Source organism: Hibiscus syriacus, unplaced genomic scaffold (assembly GCF_006381635.1).
Source record: "Hibiscus syriacus cultivar Baekdansim isolate YM2019G1 unplaced genomic scaffold, ASM638163v2 tig00110429_pilon, whole genome shotgun sequence".
Lineage (NCBI taxonomy): Eukaryota > Viridiplantae > Streptophyta > Magnoliopsida > Malvales > Malvaceae > Hibiscus > Hibiscus syriacus.
In genome coordinates, this window is record NW_024062733.1 from 11,661,686 (window position 1) to 11,670,667 (window position 8,982).

An 8,982-nucleotide genomic window follows, 5' to 3' on the forward strand; every position below is an offset into this window, starting at 1 on the left:
AAATGATTCATCTCGTTGATTCTTCAAGTGAACGGCGTTAAAAGACGTCGGCATAATTATATATCGTGTATTTCTTTTATTTCCTTAAGTTTCCTAATTATTAGAAGACGTGACACCCACGCATCGATATATTGTTTTACAAAAAAAGACATATATTAGTAACTTACATAAATTTACAAAAAAATAATCAAATTAAAATATAAGAAAAATATAAGACTTACCCCTCCATCGAAATAGCCATTATCTTCGACCCCTAATAATACGCCCCACCAAGACCGATCAAGAAACAAATAGATATCATCATTGAGCTTGCATATGTCAGTGAAACACCCCTGGCTTCGCTCATGTAGATAAAAATCAACTGCGGTCTTAGCCCAAAGGGTGTTATCCAGAATTGTGTCCGGTAGTTGTTCCCTCTCCACTTCAGATACCGGTATGGTACTGGCCGGTAACTCATACGAGAGCCAACTTGAATCCATCATGTCCGGCACGTCAGAGGGTTTCTCAAGAATCCTACATATGACGCCATGTGAATCAGGCTCTTGAATGGTGGGAGGGACCTCTTCAACGATGACAGTGGCCTCTTGAACAGTGGGAGGGGACTCTCGAGGAATGATAGGGGCCTCTTCAATGATAGGAGTGGACTCTTAAGGGATGACAGTGGCCTCTTGAACGGTGGGAGGGGACTCTCGAGGAATGATAGGGGCCTCTTCAACGATAGGAGTGGACTCTTGAGGGATGACAGGCGAGTCGGGCTTCTTCTTGCGGTGTCTTCGCACTATTGGGGTATACGGAGACTTAATAGCACGTGCACGCCGTCTGATGCGTGAACTCTATCGTGCAAGAAAAACCCGACGTAAAGCATCCACCTTATCGGTCCGCTAAATAATTAAATACAAATATCAGTAAATAAACGGACATGATATTTAAATAGTGAAAACAAAGACAAATATATTTCAAAACTTCAACCAAAAGACAAAACAAAGACAAATACTAACTTCACAGTGTTAAAGAATACACAGTTTAGCAGAATTGGCAGCAACCGAATAAATTTACTTCAACCAAAAGACAAAACAAAAAGACAAATACTAACTTCACAGTGTTAATAAACAATTTAGCAGTATTGGCAGCAACCGAATAAATTTACTAAGCAATCTAAGTGAAATGGTTAATTTAAGTGAAATTACGAGTAAATTTATCATCAAGTTAAATATGGAAAATCTTAAACTTACCTCGTTGCGTAGAGTATGAACCTCATTCTGCAACGATACTACCATCTCACTTAGAGCGGCAACCTCACCACGTAAAGTAGACACCTCCACACGCCATGCACCATCGTTATCGCGTAGAGTACCGATCTCCTCACGCAAGGCATTGACCTCCACACGCCATGCACCATCGTTATCGCGTAGAGTACCGATCTCCTCACGCAAGGCATTGACCTCATCACGTAACTCCCTTGACTCATCCCGTGGAGGTGGAGAACAGGGAGATAGAAGTCGTGGCATCTTTGCTGGTCGCCTATCATGAGGTGATGGTGGAGAATAGGCTCGATGATGTGACGGGATAGGTGATGGCTCTCGTTGTAGAGGTGTATAGTCGGGTCGATCAGGTGATGGCTCTGGGTGAGGTGACGGCTCTCGAAGTGGAGGAAGTGGAGGCTGCTCATCATTCGTGCCATCAAGAAAATGCTGACTAGCTTGCCACCAATCAGTGGCAAGCTCAGCCTCCGTGGGTGTCAGTCTCATTAATGGAATGTTGGCCTCCTAAAAATATGAAAACTCAAACAAAGTTAAACGTCTACTATTAATAACTTATTTATATATGATAGTATTTGTGTTAACTTACATTATTTATTGTCGCATATGGTATTAAGTCTTCCCAATCCAACATACGTTTCCTCTTCCAGGAAATAGCCCTGGGAATATCATTTGAAGTTTTTATTGCATATGTCTTCATGGCAGGAAAGGCCTCGAATATCCAAATCTACAAACAATATAATAACAAACATTAGTAATTGTTAAATAATTAATTATAATTTTGAAAACATTATATAGAAATTCTTACCTTAAAGGCCCAAACAAAGCCTGACAAAGTGTATTTCGACCCATCGCCCCGCAAACTTTTGCGGTCATCAAAGGCAGACGACAACTTAGTCCAGGTAGCTTTCCATATATACGAACCCCACGGAAACAGATTCCATGCATTTAGGTCCTCTACCAATAATATTAGCTCCTGAGGAATAGGTTGTCTGGCCTCTCTGCCTAAAAAGCCGGCATACAAAAGTAGTAGAAGGCATACTCGGACAACATCGACGTCATTCATCCGAGTAAAACCATCTTTCTTATTAAACAATTTCTTCATGTCGTCGACGTGTAAGTTCGGCTTCTCTATTGACTCATCAGGAAAAACCCTGGATAACCATGATGGGCGGGTGATATGACGAGTGTACCGGCCTACATCATCGTGTCCGAATCGTAGACCAGTGATTAAGCAGAACTCCTTCCGCCCAAAACAAGTATACGCCGGTGGAAAATGAAACCATATCTCTTCCTCACCACGTTGTATACTGTCGGGTAGATCTCTAGTCATGGTCTGAAGCCACAAATGGGTCAAATTAGCATCTCCACCCGGATGTTGTACTCTCAGCCATGGCCTGAAGCAGGTTTCCTCAAACAATTTTCTTTGTGCAGGTGAAAGCTTCGAAGCAATTGTAGTGGCTAGGCTAACTTTATTCCTTAATGTCAATGAAGCCGAAAAAAATTTCTACAAAAACAATAAACATACCAAGTTAGATATACCAAAAACTACACTGTCAAGATATACCAAAAACAATAAACATAAATAGTAGTTTATTCTTGAAACTAAAATTTACAACACTGTTTTGTCTTTTGGTTGAAATGAAAATCGCAATGAGATAATGAGAATCGCAACGCGAAATGACTATCTCAACGAGAGAATCGCAACGCGAAATGAAAATCGCAACGCGAAATGAAAATCGCAACGCGAAATGAAAATCACAACGAGAGAATCGCAACGCGAAATGAAAATCGCAATGCGATTTTGGTTTCGCGTTGCGTTTTTTATTTCGCGTTGCGATTATCTCGTTGCGATAGTTATTTCCGCGTTGCGATTTTCATTCTCGAAACTATTCTTCTTCTGCATTACTTCAACCAAAAGACAAAACAAAGACAAATACTAACTTCACAGGCTAAACAATTTAGCAGTATTGGCAGCAATCGAATGAATTTAATAAGAAATCTAAGTGAAATGGTTAATCTATTATTGAAATTACCAGTAAACTTATCATCAATCTCAATATGAAAAACCTAAAATAATGCAAAAATTTCAAAATAAAAATAAAAAAAACTAACCCTCGGAGGTTGATTTTCCATTTCTGAATGATTGTGAGGGATTTTTGACTATGAATGGTTGTGAGGGATTTCGCCGGTGATGGGGACGAAAATCTTCGGAGATGGGGACAGATTTCGCCGTAGAGAGTGAGAGATGGAGATGGGACTGAGTGTTGTGATTTTGGGTTTGAGGTTATGAGTTGCGATTACTGTGGACGGTTCAGTTTCCAATTTATTAAGAAAAAATTCGTGTTTGGAATTTGAAAAAAAAAATACGCGTTAATACGAATGGCGCTATGTAAATCGCGTTGCGAAAGTCAGAATCGCGTTGCGAAAGTCAGTATCTCGTTGCGATTTTGTATTATCGCATTGCGATAGTAAGTATCGCATTGCGATAGTCAGTATCGCATTGCGATTTTCCCAATTCGCGTTGTGATTTACTTATTCGCATTGCGAATTGGGAAAATAGCAACGACCTTGTAGACCATCGCAACGCGATTTCCAACTATCGCAACGCGAATTTGCGATAATGGAGATCGCGTTGCGAATTAGCAATCGCATTGCGATTTTGTTGGTCATTTTGGCAAATCCGAAAAAAGTTGGTTAAAATCGTATATTATAAGGCATTTTTGGTCACTGAGGCGATTTTCTTATAGGATTTATATCTTAAAGGTTAACATGAAGGAAAATCATTACTAAACATAAAACAAAAAATTATGGCTTAAATATAAAATAAGTAATTAAATTATATCATTTTTCACTAATAGATGTCTAAACAATTTTTTTGACTCATCCAGGAGTTTAATGTTATAAAGTTACCACTTCGAATGACTCGGCCATTAAATAAAAAACGTTAACCATTCGTTTTTGACATGTGACACTGATTATAATTTTTTTTTTCTATTTTCTATAAAATTTGAATATATAAAAAAGTAAAATTAATTAAATATTAAAATTAATATTTTAGTCTTAATATCAAAGCCAATATTGTAACCTAGAAAGTAAAATCCTAAAAGTTACCACGATCATCCTCCCATTCTCTACTGTTTCTTCTGCTCCCTCATCTCTTTTGAAACAAATCTCCTCTCCTCCTCCTCCTTTGTTCTTCTTGGATTTCCCTTCTCTTCCCCTTTCACTCTCATCCTCCTCTGTTCTTTTTGAAACTAGGGTTTTAGAATCGTGCGAACTCTTTATCTTCAAAATTGTGAACTATGTCGAGTAAATCTTCAAAATCATGTCATAGTGTAAGGGTCGAGTATTATTACTGCGGAATGAGGGCTCTGATCTACAGTTCAGATGTGCCTCGGAGCATAGAAATGAGATTTTATGGGCGTTCACAAATGAAAGAGGTAATTAATTTTTTTGAATCTCCTAAATTAGCGCGTAAGAGTATACAACAAAAAACTGAAAATTTGTTATTTCGATGAGAAAATTGGATATTAAATAGATTGAAAAACATGTTCTTTTGTTGTGTTTGATAATGAAAACAACTGGAAATTCAACATATTTGGTTTGTTTCTACTTTGAATGTTGTAACTTTGAAAGCAACATATACTTTTGTATATAATTCTAATGTTGCAATTGATGCTTGTATCTAATTTGAATGTTTTAAGTAGACTATTTTGATTTTTACATGTAATTGGACTAATTGGTGGTTGTTTGAACTTTGAATTGGACATTTGTATGTTGTTTAAATGTCCTTAGAATCTATGTAAATTCTGTAAGTGGATTGATAAAGAAGAAGATAATGGTTGTGTAGTTGAAGCGTACGGTGAGAATATGAACCACCAGGTGGACTGTGAGAAGGTTTCTATACTATTGTCTACCTCGTTGAATTATAGGATTGATGAGGTGGTGAATCTAGTAGCAGGAAACTTCATGTACGAAGTATACGCTGTTGAAATAGGTTTTAATGATTCATCGGTGGGTCAAAAACTGTTCCTATCGAACGGAAGTTTGGGGTGAACATAGAAGGCAAGGAGAATGATTTGGAGTTTGATCAAGCTTCATCAGAAAACCATTCTGAGAACAAATCTGCAGCTTCATAGTTGGAGGACGATGGTGGCAAAGAATTATCGACAAGTAAGGTAAGCAGTGCGTCTGATCGGGAGTTTTCTGAAAACCATTCGGAAGAGCTTCCTCCGATTGCGTCGTCAGTAAATGAGGGTTGTCAGGGTTTGTCGATGGAGGAACAAGATATAATTAATGTAGGCTGTGTTACAAAGGATCCAAGCATGCACAAGATTAATGATGAGGTTATAGAGGTGGTTGATGAGGGTTACGTTCTTGAAGTGAGAAGGGGGAGAGACTCGCTGGATAATAAAAAGTTTAATAATCGCGTGCTAGATCAAGATGGTTTTGGTTATTGGGCTTCGATGGGGAGTTTGGGTCAGGGTAAGTCTAGTTGTGATAATGTTAGGCCAGAAGTGCTTATCTCCTTGAACGGTCCAGGCAATAATTTGGATAATGTTAGCTTGATGGCTGTAGTTCAAGGGTCTTAGAGGATGTTAGTGGGATGGGTTTTATTGTTAAGGTTGGTGGTGATCAAGGATCGGGTGAAGTACAGTGGGCTGCAAATTTTGATGGGGAAATGAATAAGTGTTTTAATGCTAAGAACACTTTGGAATATTCTGAGGATGTGATGAACAAGGGCTGCGATGAGCAAAGTGTTAATCAGTCCTTTATCCCATAATTAGTTCAGTAAAAAAAAGATTAAAAAGGTAAGAAAAGTCAGGTCCCTTCTTGATATCCAGGAGAAAGTTTTATCGGAGTTGAATAGGAGGAATCGAGCATTGAAAAAAATAAGATAAAGAAACAAGATTTGGAGTACTCGAAATTATTGGGAAAGTCTGTTTCTGATTCAGACATCAGGGAAAAGTGGCAGGCAACGGTAAAAGATAATGAGAAGACTTTATGTTTGGGGAGGGTTTCTATTGGCTATGCATTTATAGCAGCTTCAATGCATGGTTAAGTTCAATTGTCAGAGCAGACGCAATTTGTAAGAATGGCTCCTCTGGCAAATGAACTTGTGGAATGTGAGGTGGAGTCCTATGAAGAAAAGGGTTAGATTATATTCTTTAAGAGATCAAACAATATCTTATACTTGATAGCCCAATTGACTGAAGTTACTGCAAATTGCCTACAACTTACTTGTGGATAAAGGTATGAATGTTGGACCAGAGGAACAACAATGCAAGAGCGAGTATCGAGATGTGACAGAGTAGAGTTAGTAGGTGATATTCAATCAACTCAAAAAGGACCCAGATTGCAGTTGCTCCACCGAGAACACCAGCCGAAATCTTCTTGTTCCTCCCCAAGAACACATCAGCAGCTGCACCAAATGATTTTAAAAGTAGGAACTCAAGCCTTGCATTTTCTTAGCTACCAAACAGATCATAAAGTGTGAAATAAAATGCAGATCTGTCTATCTTCCACCAAAGTAATGTTTTTGGATCATTCTAAAACTAACTGCACGGTAATTTTCACTCATATGTCCATCAACTTCATAAAAATAAAACTAACACAAAACCCGGATCTCATTACTTGAAAAGAAAAGTGAAAGAGGGTTTGAGAGTACGTACGCTTTCCACCACCAAGAACATGGTGAACAGGTCTCTCCCTTCCAAACAACCTATAAATCTGAGCCTTAATGGAGCTAGGAGAAGCGAGTTTCCCATGATCCTAATCAGAATCCAAAGAAGAAGAATCATGGCCGTGAATCTTCTCACTGATCTTCTCCATTACCGACTCCACTGTCGATTGGTTACTCTTCGTTTCCTCCGCCATTGCCAAAAGAAGAGTGAAAAGAATTCGAACCAATGCCCTAAAATGACGGATTCTTTGTCTGCGATTTTTATGGTGTTCGAACAATAATTTTTTTAAGTGTTCGAATATTATACTATGAGTCGGAGTATAGGGTTTTATGAAGACGATATTTAAACCTTAAATGATAGTGAGCCCGAGGTTTGGATCCAAACCTGATGGTTGCAGCACTGAACTTTCTGAAAGCAATGTCATTGTAGCAATTTATATAGCGAGTAAAACTGAAACATCAAACACTTACCAGAATAGTGACGAGGTGACCGGATGCAACGACAATCAGGTTCTCGTTGGAACAGACGATGGAGTTAGGGTACGATGGTGAATTCACCAGTGTTGTCGCTTCGAAACGCGAAGCCATTGATGTGCTCTGTTAACAGAACAAAAGAGACATTTTTATTTTATTTCGTTGGAAAAAAGTTGAAGACTTGAAACAAGTTTTGTTTTTGATTAGCTGAGGAGAGAATGAAAATTGTTGTTTTGGAGGGAAATAAGAACCGACTTAGAAAGTTTGGGCTTTTATAAAAAGTGAGTGAGAAAACCCTAGTTCAAGTTCTGTTGTCGGTGTTAGAACAGATGAAACCTATTGCGGCATTTGTATAAAAACGCTGCTAAATCACTACACTGTCGCATCGTTTGTGATAAAAAAAATCCACTATAGGTGAATCCTATTGCGGCGTTTGTATAAAAATACTGCGAAAGTACTAATCTTTTGCGGCGATTATTGAAAAAACGCCACTATAGGTGCTAAAGATAATCTATTACTGCATTTATTGAAAACACGCCACTATATGTAAATCCTATTGCGGCGTTTATATAAAAACGCCACTAAAGTACTACTCTGTTGAGACCTTTATATAAAAAAACACCATTAAAATTATCATGTTGTTACATTTAGAATTTAAACGCCACAAGGCGATAACAAACCCCTGAGACGAGACGCCCACAGCCAATAGCACAAAAGTAGCCACCTTAGCAAAACAACTCCAACCCCTTCACCAAGAATCGAGCATAACATCGATGGAAACAAGTCTCAGCAGCACGCAAAGAGCAAATCAACAGAAAACACAACCAACTCGAGTAACTCAGTGAACCGGGAAATTATTGTAGATGATTGTCCAACAAAAACCTATCAAAACTCAGTACCTCTAACAGAAAACAATCCAATGAGCCAGCTGATTTTTCTATAAATATACATATCATGAAGTGCCTGTAAAATTGAATTGGAACTGTTTAAAAGAAAACTGAAAATAGAAAAAGAAGTGAAATATAAGATGCAATTAATGTCTGTGAGAAGTTAAAGGCTATGGTGGTGACTGATGATAAAGGGAAGATAGGGGGAAACCCTAGATGGTGATTACACCAGTTTTACAAAATTTGGAAATCCATGTCATTCGTAATATTTAATTTATTTTATTTAAATAAAAAATTCAATGTCCTTTACTCGTACGAAATATATATTTTTTTGAAAAGTCATGTCATTTACAAGCAAGTAAAATATATTATCAGATGCCGGCAGTTTAAAAAGTTTACCAAAATAAATAACTTTGTCACGTACCTGTATTAAATTTTAAAAAACATATAATAAATTTAAAAAGAAAAATGTTAAATTTAGGTGTGAAATGAGGTTAAATTGGGCAAATAATACACATGGTGAATTATTTGGCCCAATAGGACACCCAAACTTTTAATTTAGGATCTACTACAATTGTAACAGTGTACATGGAACTCGTCATGCTGGCGTGACGAGTTTCATGAGATATAATTATTCAATGGGTCGTGTCAAGTTGGCCCCACAGTCTGAATAAAT

General features: G+C 37.8%; 1 pseudogene; it reads right to left on the reverse strand.

Annotated features, from left to right (window-relative positions):
* Positions 1-6,298: 6,298 nt before the first annotated feature.
* On the reverse strand, positions 6,299-7,154 carry LOC120125056 (annotated as a pseudogene).
* Positions 7,155-8,982: the final 1,828 nt, after the last annotated feature.